The sequence below is a fragment of the Sceloporus occidentalis genome, unplaced genomic scaffold (assembly GCF_023333645.1).
Source record: "Sceloporus occidentalis isolate IW3139 unplaced genomic scaffold, rSceOcc1.0.p SCAF_40, whole genome shotgun sequence".
Taxonomy (NCBI): Eukaryota; Metazoa; Chordata; class Lepidosauria; order Squamata; family Phrynosomatidae; genus Sceloporus; species Sceloporus occidentalis.
Window position 1 is genome coordinate 4,539,880 of NW_028317020.1, and position 15,121 is coordinate 4,555,000.

Here is a 15,121-nt window from a genome sequence, read left to right on the forward strand (position 1 = left end):
AGCAAAAATGTACAATTAACTCCCCCAAACACATTAAAAATTTATATTTCAAATATGGCAATATATGCCCCTTTTCACAATGTTACTTGTTTATCATTTTCTTGTACAATAAAAGTAGCTGATATTGTTTTAAATTGGATTCATTTTATGTATGCATTATGTAAATAATACACATAGTTGTTCAGTAGCTAAGAGAATAGTACACAAGGAAACCAAAGAGTTAAAGTAATAAATAAATGCCTCACATTTGTATATTTCATATAGGAATCGTGGACACCTTGCTGAAGCACTATGAATAGAAATAGGCTCATATGCATAATTCACCGGGTTGAGAGAGGATGATATGAAAGGAAGTCAAATGTTATTCTGAACTGTAAATGAGAATCTCATTAAGAGTTAAAAATAGATTGTGGGCACATTGTAAAAGTGACCTATGTTTTCAGCACAGAGTTTGCGATTGTAGTACATTGAATTAACCTTTCAGCAGAAGGCTAAATTATACCTCATTTTCCATTTCAGCGCTTTTTATAAGGCACAGCATCAGTTTGCATGTTAAAACCTTAAGAACAAATGTTTTTGGACTATGTAGAGTTTCTATTTCTTTTTTTTTCCCAAGAAAAAAAAATTCAACTAGTACTAGGAATTACATAGCAGAAAAAACATTGATTAAATTCAGATTTCCGGGTTGCTGCTAGAATAATAATGACTCATAAATACACAAAACAAAGCAAGAGTTTGGCACATGCCTAGTGATTACCAAAACACATATCTAAGGCATAAGTATTAGGGATTCCATCATACTATATGGCCATATATTGCTTAACCGACCACTATGGCAAAGTACCCCAAGTTTGACGAGTCTTATCTGATTTTACACAACTATATTGCTTACCACGGAGCTAAATCAGTCAGTCTGCACTGAATTAACCCAAATTAAGCAATTTAAAGCCTTCTCTGCACACCATGAATCAGGCACTTGTGTGGCAGGAGGGGTTGCTTAACCCTAAGGTTTGGTCAGAACATGCAAATATGCACAGTACAAAAATATAAATAAATAATACTAGAAATTGGCAGCATATGACAACTACTGCCCCCATTTTGCCAACTCAATAAATTAATGTGGCATAAGTATGGGCTATAGTCACTAGGCTATACAATATTGTATGCTGCTGAATATTAAAATAATAAAAATGTCTGACAAGATTGCAAAAGGTCAGGAGGATGACTTCAAGATTTGAAAAGCTTTGTGCGATATATTATAGTTGGTATAATGAATTTGAAAAACCTACTGATGTATTTGCGATGTCTGTCTGCCATGGTTTATATATAATACTATAATCTAATAATATTAATATATATAATAATGGAATCAAAGATAGTCAAAGTATATTTACTTTTTTCATGTTTGTCTTTTTTTCCTTTACTTTGTCCTTTATGCTTTTTCATAGTCTTTAATGTAATATGCAAGAAGGTCCATTTCAGATTTTTATTTATATAGTGTAAGAATGACATCATATTAATGACAATAAAGGGGTAGTGTAATGTCTCTGATACCCCATTAAAGGATGATGCATATTATTACTATGTGAGTACTTTAATATGCATTCTTCAAAACAAACAAATAAAGCACTTACCTGTTCCTGCAGCTGCCCTCCTTTTCTGTGGTACGTCACAGAGGGTCATAAGGCTGACTAGAGGTAAGCACATCATGTGCATGGAGATGTGCTCAGCCAAACACATTTCCAGCATAAAAAGCAGCTGAGGGATGAGGGAAGGGGCAAATGCATATGGATGGATTCTGCAGAGTGGCTGGAGTGTCCCATTTATAGATGAAATTCCAACCAAGACTGATTATTAAAGCAAATGTAAGGCTAGTGCACAGAGCAACAAGAGTGTATCCATACTTGGGCTTGTCAGCATACGAGGGAATTTCCTAGGGAAGGCTACTCTCGGGCAGTATTTTCAACAAGGGTCTAGCTCCAGACAGCATCTAGTTGGAGAATTGTGGGAGGGAGTTGGGAGTAGCCTAACATGTCTTTCCTACTCAGAGAAAGAAGAGATGTACACAGCAGGGGCATAACTAGAAACCACAGGGCCCTGGTACAAAAATTTCCTTGGGGCCTCCCAACTTCAACAGCTAGTCTGTGCCATCATTGCTCCCACACAACTGGTCTGTGCCTTCTTTGCCCCTTCCAACATACAACATATGTAAACACACTTACACAAATTACACGACTCACTAACACACACTCTATCTCACCCCACTTACACATCCATTCTCACACACACAATTACACATCCACGCTCACACATACACACAAGTACACATCCATGCTCACACACACAAGTACACATCCACACTCACACACACAAGTACACATGCATGTGCATATATATATATATATATATATATATATATATATATATATATATATATACATATATATATTACACAAATACATATACATAGGTTCCACCTCTCACTGCTCCAGCAGCGTTCTATCTGGCGGCTCGTACACAGTGTGCGAGCAGCCTCGGTTTCATCCTGATAAATTCCTGTCTCCCCGTGCTGGTTCAAAATAGTTTAGAAAGGGCCACTAGGCTGAACCCTCAGAATTCCCAGGTATGCCTGCCAGATTAATTTACATTGAAGCCTCCCTGCTTTTTTACTTGCATGTCTTTTCTGCCTAGTTAAAGTAAATGTGACCAAAAAGTGGTTGATATGTTTAAATTTTTTCATTCCAAACTATTGTATCTGAAATGAACTATATTCTTAAATTATGTATTGTAGATACATATTGATCTCCAGTACTTAATATAAATCATCCGGCTTCACCGCACAGATAACTATTATTGGTATTGATCTCATCAAGTAATTTAGCATTTAAATATACCAATGTCTGTAGACAGCTGCATTAATATGTTCACTTTTTATTTATAGAAATATGGTGTAATTACGGGTTCACAGAAATTAACTTGAAATCATTGCAATAATAATCCCATAAAATGAAGTCAGGAAAAGGTGTTGTTTCAGTACAGTTATTACATCACTGGAATGTGAAATCATGTTTTGTGTTATTTGGTAATTTCACTGTTTGTTTTTTTTTTAAACATGTCATGTTTCTAGACACAACCAACTGTATCCAAACAAGATATGTGCCTGGAAAGCGACGTCACATATATTTTTGCTACTCCAATTCCAGCTCAAAGTCGGAGCCAGAGGGAGCGGAGTACGTTCCCCCTGGTGAAAAGGTGCTAGGTATACAGCTGTCACTGCGACTTCCAGAGTATCTATTAATGCTTAACTTGAAGACTTGTATCATTATGTGGCCATTACGTCATTGTCACACATGTGCATTAATTTGTTTGTATGTGTTTGAAAAACCCTCAACATTTTCCATATGAAATGGTTTGTGAGTTTCTGCTATTCCTATGTATCATTTTCATTCTCCATGTAGGATGGTAAACAAGAGGCTGTTACATAGATATATTTTTTAGCACCCTTCAGCTGAAAGAGGCATTTTTTTGGTGAAAGAAATTGACTTTTTGTAAACAAAAATTCAACCAGCAAAAGGTACAAATACTTTCCTTGGTAAACTAAACATGATAAAATTTGATATCCACATATATTAAATAAGACACCATCATACCTTAAAATACTAAGTATTTGATAATTAACCCTATTCTAACACTAACAAATATTATTTCACAAAGCCATTTTCTGTATTGTTTCACTGTTATGAAATCTAAAGGAAATAATGCATTATCATGTAAGGTCTACACAAGAAAATACACTATTTTTAAAGTTTACCCACAAATGCTCTAAAAATATAATCTCTGAGAAACACATTCTACGGAAATGACAAGATGAACATCATTTCCAGAGTAGCAAAATGCTGCCTTTTGTCACCCTGATCCTTCTGTTGACAGTTACCTTTCACTCTTATAATTGTGCTGTAAGTACTGATCTTTATTCAGTGTTTTATTCTCAGTGCATACTGATGAAAAGAAAAAAAAGATCTTTAAGAATGGTCTACAAAAACCGATATAACAAGGTTATGGCATTTGTGCCCAAATGAAATATCATTAAAAACCCATTTCTTGTAACATAAAGGGGTAAAATAGAGGCATTTTTGTGCACTATACATTAACATGTGAACAGTGATGCATGTATGATACATCTAACAAGTTATCTTGTAACCAATTGGGGAACCAATCAAGGATAGAACACCTACTGGTGTTAAGTACAAGAAGAGGATTAAAGTTAAATGGCATTAATTATTGACAAGGAGGAATAATGGTAATGTGACTACAAATACAATGGTACAAATAAATGTATAGGTAACCGTGTAAAGTTGAGGGTGTTCTGGAAATATTTTGGTGTAAAAATAAATAATACCCATTTTCAGTTTAAAAGGGGAACCTCTTGGTTTTTCCCTGTGAATCTGTGAAATATTTATATTCTCAAAGGCATAAGTAAGCTATGTTTATGGAGGAGACTAAGTTAAATTGCCATAATTTTCATTGTATAAAAACAATCTGAGCAAGTCTGATCTGTCATGAATGTCACTCAACATGTACATTTAGGTGTACATTGGATCCCTGGAAGTTTAAAGGGTCACTTATTCATCTACCAATCACATGAGACCTTGTGAAATCATGTTTTCTGTATATTGTGCTAGGTCAATTCTTCTTGCCTTTGAGGATTAAAAAATGTCTTCTGATTTAAGTAGTACACATATTAAAATATTGGTTGTTTGTGGATTGTCAAAATAACAGTACAGCCCCATGAACAAATAAAAACCAATATGACATGAAATTTTAACCATGGTGGAATTACGCTCTTACCAATGAGTTAATGCAACACATTACAACAAACACCAATGCAAGCAGCAGATTTGTTTTGAGAGCCAGACAATTTTGAAACATTTAGCAGCTTTACTAACAGCTTTTATTTTTTTCCCAATACAATAGAACCTTCATTTAAATGCTTCAAGATACAATTTAATTAACTCATTGAGAGGTACAGAATGTTTTTTGTTACTGAGGACTAACAATCTGTAGTTGCAGTACATTTCAACAAACATAACATGGCAGGCCTGGGCTGGCCATCTGGAAAACTGGGCAAATGCCCTGTGGACCACTGCCTACTTATCCGTTCCAGAGGCAGATTGTGTCCTGCCATATGCACGCAGCGGCCCAGATATGCCTGGCCGCACACTACATGAGCGTAAAAACGTAGCATGGGACTACACATTTACAGCTGTCGGCTGCACACAGGGCCGGCCTTAGGTGTGTGCGCACAGGGCACCATGGCAACAGGAGCGCCTGCCCGGGACTTAAATTAAAACATTGGGGGGTTTTTTTGTTTTTTTTGTAACTTTATTTAAATCCTCCATGTTAAATAAAGTTTTTTGTAACTTTATTTAACATGGAGGATGTTAAATAAAGTTAAAACAACAAAAAAACAAACGATGCTTTAATTTAAGTCCTGGGCAGGGGCGTCGAGCGGTTGCTCGTGAAGTTTTTCAGCAACCGCTCGGCGCCCCTCACTCTCCGTGACTCCGTCGCGGTGCCGGCGTTTCATGCTGAGCACCGAAATATGATGTCATATTCCGGCGCTCAGCTGTAAACGCCGGCACCGCGACGGAGTCACGGTTCAGGCTACTGAGACAAGAGTGCGCCTAGCCCTATATAGCTTTAAACTGTATGGAAGTGGAAGAGGAATAGGGCAAGAAGTGGACGTGCCTAAATGGGACTTCCATAACCCGGCACCCCATGAACTGGAGAAGTAGCGCTTCACCTGGAGAGTTCTCAGGTATGCATGTATGTTTTGGTAACAATATGTAACAAAAACAAGTTCTATGGATATGACAGCCATAGATCTATGGCAAGAAATAAGCATCTGCATTGTATCTATAACAAAGTTCTATGTTAATGTTTAAGGACACAGACATGTATTTATGCAAATTTACAGCTTGCCAACTAAAACCACATTTTACCAGTGGTGAAAGTTGTCCTCTAACCCACATTAATTATATGATGGTGTTTACTGAAACTCAATGTTCCAAATGTCCGTTTGTCATGAGAAAATATTATTGGGCAAAACACGAAGCAAATCCAAGCTCCACAAATATTCAAGGCAGAAATTGTTTGGGGTTAGCCCCCCTTCTGGTTTAGTATCATGTTTCTGTAGAAAATGTTGAAGTAACAATATCTGATCTGATATATGCGTACTCAAAATTCTCATTAGGAAAGGATTGCAGTCCCTTATGATTAACGTCATCCCACATAAAATGTTCACTTACACAGTCGTCCAGCATGTGTCATGGATATAGGAGGATAAAAAAGTAAAGTTTATGTAGTTTCAAAACTGTTTTGATTTTTGAAAATGCTCCAGTCTTTATCAATAGTCCACTTTTCCTAACCAGGTGTTAAACATCATTGTTGTCCAGATATTTCTATCTAAAACCCTAGATTGTACCATTTATAGTATTCAAGATTCTGAAAAGGAACTTCTAAGTTTTTGCAGATGGCCTTTTTCTTTTTATTCACATTTAGAAATATGGTAGACTTATAATTTGACTCCATGTTGCCTGAATTAGGCAATGATTATTTTAAAAAAATGCAAATCCAGGTGCAATCCAAGGTGGGAATTTCTTTAATTATTGTTGGCCACTTTGAATTAAAGTTAAGGACTATATTAAAAGTAAAAAAAAAAAAAAAGATGGGGCATTAAATTGGCAATTTTATAAGCATTTTAGCTTTAATAGGTTTGCTTGTTTTTGGTAATAACTAATAACATTGGCAATTTGATGGGCTGACGTAGTGCTGTTCAAATCAGATTAAACTTTCAAGACATCTCTCAACATTAACTATGCATTATGCAGACCCAACCCAGACCTTCTCTTAGGAGAAGCTCACCGGGGCTTACCCTTTATAATGCATAATAAAGTTATTTGTAACAATAACGATAATATCTTCTTGCCAACAAGGCTTGATGTCTCTTTAGAGACAATGATATACACATAGGAGAAAATGTCATTTAGCTGAGCCTCTAAGAAGCCAGTGGATTGGTGACACTATTTTGTTATTATTACATTTCTTATTTTAATCACATGCCAAGTTCCAGTTAGACACATACATTTCTGCGATATATTTGGTTCCCATTTACGAACCAAGTGGAGAGACTAAAAGGTGGTGAAGTATTGGAGCGTATAGCCTAAGCAGCAGTGTACTGGTAACTTGCATGTTTTTAACACTTTTTTTGGCACTTGAGAATATTTTACTTGTGAGTGAATTTGAAATAAATATTTTTCTACTATTCTTACTTTATACACGGCTGTGCCATGTCCTTTCTCTCCTATGTGAATATCCTGGTCTTTGAGGAAACATCAAGCCTTGTTAGCAGACAGTGATATTATCTGTATTGTTAAATATACTATTTGGGATTGGAGGAGTCCATGCAGAATTCACCTTAAAAGAAGAGTATTGGTTCTTGTACTTGGTTTTCTTTTTTGTTGCTATAAGTTTGATTTTGGTTTATTTTATAATAAAATTAGGGATAACTCTACAACTCTCCGCTAAACTAATTTCTCCATTGATATACAACCATTCTCTCCAATCTGAAAATGGAAATAAGCAAGATAAACAAACTGCTATAAAATCTGATTATATTAAGGAACAGTCAACATTTTGTTTAATGTTTATGTACTTGCAAATGGATTTTGTAAATACTGCTGGTTTTGTTGGGTAACCTCTCTCTGAATAGTAAAGGTATATATTTTTGTTTCTTGATTTTCTAGACCCTGTTCTGTATTCTCACACGCTAGTGTAGGTTTCTTAAATAAGAAACAGATTAGCATACTTTTGGCGTGTTAAAAATTTCCCCAAGAGCATATAATGTTTTCAACCATGTTTAGAAAATGTGATTTAAAGTATTGGTTCAAGTGCAAGTGAAATTCCACCACAATAAAATATAAGCGAAAATATTACCTTATCCATAAAATGAAAATGAAAAACATGTGTGAACACTGAAAATATATGATTTGCCATATCAGATATTTCCTTATGGAATCAAGCTACAATATATGTTAAACAGGCAGCCATAAAAACCAAGGCTAACAATGAGTGGATTTTACTGTCAAAAAAAGATTTGTATTCTAGAAGATGTTTAATAATATTTCCATTATCTATTAAGCCATTCTACTACTTCAGCTGCTGTATGTATATTTGAGGAAGACCACATACGTCTCTACAATAAAAGCAAAATAAAAATCTAACATATAAACTGTACCCATATGGGATGCTGTCTTCAAAAATCCTTCAAAAATGAATGATCACAAGGGGTATTTTTGGGTAGAGTGATTCCTGGCTAAACACTGAATAAGGAAGCGTTGGTATGTGATGCTAAAGTGGATCATCAAAATACAAGTTTAACCCTCAGGCCCAAATAGGTATACCTAGAAACTTTTTGGGTCCGTTTTTTTTATCTGGGCAGAGGATTCTTCCCACATTCTTCCTACTTCCTGGCAACTTCTCCTGACACTAAAGGTAACAAGGAGCAAGCCCTGTCCCTATTCACCGCTAGCTCTTCCCTACCCATGGCTAGCCCTTCCTGCATGGATGGCTAGCCCCACACATTCACAAATCTTCTCCCCAGAGAAGCAAGAGCTCCAGGTGGCCTATTCTAGGAGGTTCCCAGATATGTAAATAAGCTATTACTTAGAACATTTTGTAAAAATTTTTAGCCATTATATCAAGTAACCTAACATGTTTAAACAATTTCTAAAATGAATTTATTGTGGACAATGGGGGCATCATTTTTATTTACACATTTTTATATATCTTCTTTATACTGTCTAATGCAAAGTTTAATAAATGGTCTTATCATATTAGCAATTAATGGAATGTACTTAATGATTAGACCATTCTGTGGTATGGAGATTGGACCTCTTTTCAAGCTTTGCATCCTGCATATACCTGATTGCATAAATAAATTATGAAGTTTGCATAGCATAAACCTCTTAGTATGGTTAGAGGCATGGCAGGGGCAAAGCTTTTCCAAGACTTGTTTTTTTACATGCTGCCAGTCTTAGTTGTTAAAAAGGTCCCCCAGGAACCCACAGTATATGTTCATCAGCCACTGTGTTTTTGTTCCATTCACCTTGAAATGACAGCAAAGTGAATAAGAGATGGAAATAGAACAGATTCTAAAATAGAGGGATACTGCACTAGAGGAGATAGAAAAACTGGTGTGATTTAGATGTCTACAAGCTGAGACTTGGGTTGGGTCACATTAACAATAAAGCTATTCCCAATCTTACATATTGTCCTGTTGGAGCAGTATACAACACTGGTAGGTCCAAGTAGGAGCACTTTCAGATATTAGCCCATTGCTTTCAACATATCAGAGAACTTGTCAGGGAAGGCCAGTCAGAGCTCTTCCTCTGCTGCTGGAGTGGCTTGTTGACGAGGTGGGTATAGCTATCTGTGGAGTTGCGGCTGGCTATACTGGAACGAGGCTAGTCCAGTCTTAAAATGGTTAGGAATTAAGAGGGGGCAGTGAGAAGCTGCCACTTCACCCCGACACTCAAAATCAGACCAGGATGTCCAAGGTCTGTCTTTCAGACATTTAAAAAAAAAATAAAAAAATTTAAATATACACTTATACCATATATGCATGTTCAGTGAATTGTTCACCTGCAAACTTTGTTTTGACTAGTAAAGAACGGAATAACCTTTGTTTATGAACAGGTCATCTTAAAACCTTGTGCTATTAGCAAGACACAAACAAATTGTATGATAGTACAGTGCAAAGAGAAGGAAATGCCAATATTAACCTGCTTTTTCCTGTTTTCTTGTTTCTGATTTGTTCAGCGTCAGCTATTCTCAATCTTGTGCCACAAGATTTTACACATTTTTAAAGTCTCGCCTCTAAAAACCTTTGATGTGCATGTACTTTACAGGAAATAAATGGAAGATAGTATTTCCCTGTTTTACTTGAACATCAGTGTGCCTGGTTGATGTTTGTTATATATAATTTATACTGTTCTACAGCTTTAATAGTTTTATAGGTTTGGAATAACTCTCTTTACAGCCCATATTCCCCCAGCACTTCTTAACACATCAATAGATTTTCATTTTACCTTTTTTTTTGTGGCAAACCACAAATAACTGATAGAAGTCCAACAATTACTGATGGTGTTGATAAAATACCCCATCCTTTTAATAATGTGATGACAAAAGTAGGAATATCCTTAAGCAGTATCTAAGAGTGTTTTTGAGGGTGATTAGAAGAAGCTTTTCATGGTTCCAAAATTGTATGATTATGGTACCAAAACAGCATTGAATTAAATTTGGTGTAACAGATAAATGAATAGCAGTAACAAAGTGCTATACCACAGATCTTATTTTTGAAGATGGTTGAAGTTTTTACTAGACTTGTGCATTCGTCTTCGGGCGAACATGAAAACGAGCACGAAGAGGCCGGCACGAAGAGGCCGTTTTTTTGTTCGTTCCGAAGGAACGTAGAACAGAATACAGTGCCGGCAAACCGTAGGCGAAGACGAAGACTCACAATCACGAAGAATCGAAGATTCTTCGTGATCGTCTTCGTTTTTGCCGCGCAACCGCCAAAATTTCAAACAGGAGTGAGCTGATCCTCGTCTGTCCAATCAGCTCACTCTTGTGACGTAACGCTAAGGGTCTCGTCCAATGCCTGTGCTGCTGTTTTTTGAATTCTGAAGGCGCCTTTATAAGACCAGAGCTTGCCTGAGAGATCCATTCATTTTTCGCTGTGACTGCTTTGGCAACACTGCTGTGCTGCATCCGAGCGTTACAGAGAGAGATTGTTCTGTTCTGTGTGAGACTGGTAAGCCTTAGCCTGCCATTTCTCACTGTGTACTTCATCCTCACTTCAGTGCTACTTAATTAATATATTTAATAATAATAATTTGATTAATTTAATTTTTTTAAAATTAATTTGTCATCAACTTTAGTGTAAGTGCTGTTGAGTTGACAGTGCACCCAGTGCCTCAGTGGCACTGGGGTGCCCTTGCCCTGGGCTGGCACTAGTGCCTATTGCCTGTCCTGCTTAAATAAATTAAATAGAATTTATAAATTACAATTTAATAGAATCTGTAATTTAATAGTTCATTATAATATTATATATATATATATATATTTGTCAGTCATATATATATATATACTATAGTATACTAGTGTAGAGTGTACTGTAGACATTCATCTACTAGTGTCTAATTTAAAATCAGTAATATTAATTAATATAATTAATAATTGAATTCATTATAAAATTATATATATATTTGTCAGTTATAGTTAGTAATAGTATACTAGTGTAGAGTGTACTGTAGACATTCAGAACATCTACTAGTGTCTAATCTAAAATCAGTAATATCAATAATTCTCTAATTCTTTCTTATCTTAATAGTTAATTAAATTAGCTATAAATAAAAGTAATAATATTAATTAATTACTACTAGCGTATAGTTCAGCTAATCTTATTAGTACTGGTGCTGCAGCTCTATAGTTTGTGCTTTGTTTTAGCAACAGTAAGAGACCAAGTCAATTTTTCTTAATTAATCTTTCATTTTATTTCATTTGTTTTGCTCACCTCAGTCCATCAGTGAAGTGAACTTGTTGGGCTAGTGAGTGCAGCCGCATAAGTGCTGTGTTTTTTTTTGATCAGCAAGCAGTGACGTTAACTGTTTTGCAAAGATTTTCTCATTTATTTTACATTTTATTTCAATTTTATTAAAAGTACCCTTAGTGTTTTGCTCACCTCAGTCCATCAGTGAAGTGAACTTGTTGGGCTAGTGAGTGCAGCAAGCAGTGAAGATAACCGTTTTGCTGTGACATTTTATTTTATTTCTAATTCTTTTCAAGAAAAATTGACTGTGACGAGCTGTACTAAGCAAAGCTTCAAGCTACTAGCTGTAGTACTAAAATAATTCTAATCTTCTTTAATCTTAATCTATAATATATTATAAATAATAATATTCTAATTCATAATCTATAATATAAGTAATTCTAATTCTAAATTCTAATTCATAATCTATATTCTTCTATCTATAATACATAATATATAAGTACATTAGTTCTAATCTATTAATATTATATAACTTAATATTAATTAATAAATCATATACTGAATCTGATTTAACCTCACTTTAGCTTAGTGGGTTTGAGAGCGTCTGCCTAGAGGTAGACTTATAGTAAGGAAATATAGCTTTAGGCTAGCATAGTGGTAGGCTAAGCTCTTAGGCCCGTGTAAATTCAAATTAAAAATAAAATACTGCTAGTTATTAAATAGTTAATCTTGAGTTAATAATTTCAATAACTTTAGGATTTTGGCAGATTGCACACAGCACAGTGCAGTAGTGCATAGTTTTACTTTTTAAGCAGTAGCACTGAAGAGAACTTCCTCTAATTTTTTTGTCTTTAATTCGTTTTTCCTTTTTTTTATTTTTATTTTTTTATTTTTTTTTTTATAGTTTTTTAAACACTACACTACACTACACTACACTACACTACACACACAACACAAGATTTGAAATGGATCCTCCTTTTGGGACTAAGGAGGGACAAGCTCCATCTACCACCACCACCACCACCACCAGCACCACCACCAGCACCACCACCAGCTCTAAGATGCAGCCTTTGCGTCAGTCTAGTCGGCCAAGTAGGCCAAGCTCTCGCTTATCATTTGGGGAAGCATTGCTTGAAGGATCATCAAGTAAAGGAAAGGCACCAAAAGCAGGCAGTAGTAGTGCGGCTAGGCCCACAAGCTCTATGGTTTTTTACGGAAAGCCTAAAGCACCAGAAGCACGTTCAAAGTTAAAGGGTAGCACAAGTAGTACCAGCCCAGTGACTAAAAAGAAGTGCCTTTTGCCCCAAGCAGCATCTTCCCCATCCACCAGCAGCATGCAAGGTACCAAGCAGAGCCAAATTAGCAGCAAGACTCAGAGGGGTCCCAAACCAAAGCGATCTCATTCCTTTGTAGGGAAAACCACCACCACCACCACCCCCGCCTCTACCACCACTAGTGCTGCGCCTACTGTTCCCACTGGTACCGCCACGCCATGTCCTCCTAGTACCTCTAGCAAGCCACCAAGTCCTTACAAAATTTTTGTAAAGACAGTTAGAGAGAGGGCTACACATAGTGGAACTCCACCTAGCGAGGTAGCAGAGGAGCCTGAGACTGAGAGGCCAAGTGCAGAGTCTATTCTTCCTGCTCGCACTACTACTAGTCACGAGTCTCACGACGATATCAGTCTTAGCTCCAGCCTAGCAGGAATTCCATTCGATCTGGCTAATGAAGAGCTAGACTATGAGCCAGAGGAAGTAGAGGAGATGAGTGGTCAGGAATCAGATTCCTCAGGGAGCAGTGTCCAAATGACTAGTGCACAATTTTCCCCTGAGCCTCCACCTTCTCCGCTACGATCATCACCATCACCACCACCAGCAGCAGCAGCAAAACCTAGCAAATCTAAAGCAATTAGCAGTCCCACTATGGCCAGTACTGTTACCACCAGTCCCACCACCACTAGTTCTGCCTCTGTTCATCCACCCCGAGCAGTAAGAGCAGCACCCAAGGCACACTCCAAGGCTATGCGCGCCCCAATTTGGGAGCACTTTGAAAATGTTGAAGAAGGGCGCTATGGAAAGTGCAAACATTGTGGGAAGCTAATAAGCAGAGGGAAAGTGTCTGGCCATTTTACCAGTGCTAGCATGAAGCATCACCTCAGCACTCAACACAACGCTGTGCTATTGGGGAAAGATGCAGAGGTAAAACTTAGTGCAGGCAGCATAGCTGGTGGCCGTGGAAAAACCCCAACAGCTTCTTCTTCTGAGCCAATAGCAGCAGCAGCAGCAGCAGCAGCAACTAGTGCTGGCAGCCAGAGACCAAGGCAGGTTGGAGCACTGCATGCCCAGCCCACCCTGGAAGAATTTGGGGCATTCCACTCCAAGAGAACGATGCCCAAACAGCAGGCCAATAAAGTAACGCAACTTATTGGTCAGTTCATTGCTGTTGGAGGGGCATCCTTCTCCATGATTGAAGGGGAGCCTTTCAAACAATTGATGGCGGCTGTGGCTCCACAATACACAGTTCCGTCACGTTCCACTTTCAGCAGGAACATTGTCCCCTCGCTGTATCGGTCCTGTGTTGCAGCAGTGAAAGAGGAGCTTTCCAAGGCTGCTGGTCAGTGTGTTCATTTCACTACAGATTTGTGGAGTGCACCTAGCGCCCAGCATGCCTTTCTTTCTTTGACAGCACACTGGTGGCAGCCCGGTGTGTCTAAGGAAGTTGCTGCAGCAGGCTACCGATCATTCCTTCTCCATGCAGAAGTGATGGATGAAAAGCACACTTCCCAAAATATTCTGCATGCGATTAGGAAAATGTTTAGCCTTTGGGTGGGAGCAGAGGCGGGCACCAATGTTGAAGTTGGTTTTGTGGTAACTGACGGAGGTGCCAATATGGTGAAAGCGCTGCGAGATGGTCATATTGTTGGTGTGCGCTGTGCAGCCCACATCATCCATCTTGTAGTGAAGGCAGCAATGTCAGAAGGAACTAATGTGGCAGCAGTAGTTCTGTCCCGCTGCAGAAAGATCGCTGGGCACTTTCACCATAGTGTTAAGGCTAGCCAACTTTTGAGGGAAGAGCAAGAGAGGTCAGGTCTTCCCGTACACTGCCTACGTCAGGATGTCAGTACACGGTGGAACTCCACGTTAGACATGCTAGAGAGGATTTTGGAGCAGCAGAGGGCAATCCATAATCTTGCCTCAGAGCACAATATTGGGATTACCTCTCCATTGAATAGGGAGGATTGGACAGTGATCGCCCAGCTAGTGGCAGTCCTTAAACCATTCAGGGATGCCACAGAAAATTTAAGCTCAAACACTGCCAGTCTGGCCCAGGTAATCCCAGTGTTCTCCCATCTAGGCAGCAAGATGGATGTGTTCCTTGGAAACCGTGAGGCTGTTCAAGGTGGCACTCTACATCCTGACGTAGCAGCCATAGTCAGGAAGCTGAAGGATCTGCTAAAAGTACACCTTCGCAAGCGAATGGAAGAGAGTCCCGAAATGATGCTAGCGTGCC